This window comes from Helianthus annuus, chromosome 9, assembly GCF_002127325.2.
Source record: "Helianthus annuus cultivar XRQ/B chromosome 9, HanXRQr2.0-SUNRISE, whole genome shotgun sequence".
Taxonomy (NCBI): Eukaryota; Viridiplantae; Streptophyta; class Magnoliopsida; order Asterales; family Asteraceae; genus Helianthus; species Helianthus annuus.
Genome location: NC_035441.2, coordinates 74,587,882 through 74,590,590, shown reverse-complemented (window position 1 = coordinate 74,590,590; position 2,709 = coordinate 74,587,882).

Genomic DNA, 2,709 nt, shown 5'->3' with positions numbered 1-2,709 from the left:
AAGTACCAACAGCAGCTGATACACCAGGAGTTACAACAGCTGTTTTAGGTGGTGGTTTTTTAGCAGACTTTGAACGTTTGACCGGAATGGATTTGGGTAGCCTTACTTTTCTAGTAGGCTTCTTCTTTTCATCAATGAGATTTTCATCATCTCTTGACCCTGAAGTACCCTGATCCGGATAATCCACCTTGGCTTTCTTTTTGGCCTCTCTATCCCTTTTTACACATGCAAGTGCTTCTGCAAGTGCATTTGTAGTCACATCAAGTTTCTTACTCCCATCTGGCAAAGGAATCTGTTTGGTCATATTGGAATTTTCTGGTGCGAGGTAAAGACCTCTGTTATTCCTTTCCTTCTCCATTCCTGAATTTTCTCCCCCTTTTTGGCATTATCTTCGGGGAGTTGATCAATGAAAAATACTGGTGGAGGAGCAGTGCCAGTGGAGTGCAGGATCTGAGTTTTGAGAGCCTTTAGATCAGCCTGAGTGTCTCCGTACCTAGACTCCATAGCATTTCTTAATTGTTGAACATGTTTTTCATGTTGCTGATCTGCTATCTGTGCTTGACGATGGAGAAAAGGTTGAAATAGATTCCAGAGCTCATTTGTAGCAGGTGCCTATTGTAGAGCAGGTGCTTGAGGTGAAACAGCAGTGGATTGTACCTTTTGTACTTGTAACAACTGTTGTAGCATTTCTTTGAGTTCTGTAACAGAGTTATCAAGTTTTTCAACACGAGCCGTCAATTTCTGGTACTTTAAACCATCACCCAATTTAATGAGATCATCTGATTTCCCACTATCAGTGGTTTTATCAGTGGTAGAAGTAGGGAGTTTACTCCAAACATTAACCACTGATGCCTCTTTTTCTTGGTACTGTGGTCTTCTTCCTTCAACACTTGTCAACCTTTTGATGTTGCCAGTAGGATAAATAAATCCGCTGGTGGTTGACAGAGGTGCTATAAAAGGAATTGCCTCCAAGGAAGTCTTATTGAGGTAACCACTGTCCAACTGTAAACCTGTAGGTTCAACAGTTGTAGTGGCTGCTTCACTTGGATTACCACAAAGAGTTACTTGTAACTCAATGGGTGTAACCTCCTCAGGTTGTGTTGGTGGGTTAGCAAAGAATGATACAGCAGGCTCAGTCATTTGTGGAGGTAAATTCTCATTGACAGGTGATTGAGAAGGACTGAGTAATGCCTGGTTCAAATCAATTGCATCCAACAGTAATTGTGTTTTTGGTGGAATTGAGGATGTGATGGTAGGTGTAGGAAGCAGATTTGCTCCGGGCATTGAGCTGTGGATGATGGAAACAAGTGTATCCAGAGCATCATGATGTGGTGGCCCTTTGTGTACAACCTGTTCTTTTTGTGAAGAAGCAGGAGGAGTTATGGTTATGGGTTGAGATATTTGTACCATCTGCTGTGAGGAAGTAGCAGCAGTGGGGTGACACAGGTGTCACAGTTTCATTTTCGTTTCTGAAGATTTATCCGTTGAGGAAATGAACATCCGTTGTGTAATCCTTCATTTCCAACTCTGATGAAGCAACCGTTGAAAATGATTCCGTTTAGTTCATTTTCGTTTCTGAAGATTTATCCGTTGAGGAAATGAATATCCGTTGTGTAATCCTTCATTTCCAACTCTGATGAAGCAACCGTTGAAAATGATTCCGTTTAGTTCATTTTCGTTTCTGAAGATTTATCCGTTGAGGAAATGAACATCCGTTGTGCAATCCTTCATTTCCAACTCTGATGAAGCAACCGTTGAAAATGATTCCGTTTAGTTCATTTTCGTTTCTGAAGATTTATCCGTTGAGGAAATGAACATCCGTTGTGTAATCCTTCATTTCCAACTCTGATGAAGCAACCGTTGAAAATGATTCCGTTTAGTTCATTTTCGTTTCTGAAGATTTATCCGTTGAGGAAATGAATATCCGTTGTGTAATCCTTCATTTCCAACTCTGATGAAGCAACCGTTGAAAATGATTCCGTTTAGTTCATTTTCGTTTCTGAAGATTTATCCGTTGAGGAAATGAACATCCGTTGTGCAATCCTTCATTTCCAACTCTGATGAAGCAACCGTTGAAAATGATTCCGTTTAGTTCATTTTCGTTTCTGAAGATTTATCCGTTGAGGATATGAATATCCGTTGTGTAATCCTTCATTTCCACTTCTGATGAAGCAACCATTGAAAATGACCCCGTCTGTTCATTTCGTTTCTGAAGAATGACCGTTAAGGAAATGACAGGACATTACTTTGCATATCGCTGATGGTTATTTGGCAGAGTCACAAATAGACTCCTACGAATAAATTTCGGGACGAAATTTCCTAAAGTAGGGGAGACTGTGACACCTGTGTCACCGCGACCATCAAACAAATACCAAGCCGATGAAATATTGTATTTCATACTTGGGATCTTGTATAAATATGTGTATGTTTTGCACATATCAATTATTGTTCAATTTCAAACTCTACATTGCTTTCTAGAGCATTATACGCAAACTGGTGCGTAAAAGTACTCAGTTTAATGCGACAAATACTCCGGAACATCAACATATACTCAACATACCTTAAATAACCTTTACATAACTTAGAAATAAGTTTTGAAGGCTTTGGTATAGCAAAAACAAGTTAATTCGCTTACAGGGACTAAACTTGACAAACTGCAAAAGTATGCCAATTTGAACTGTAACGAACATTCCGGAACATGTCCATAAG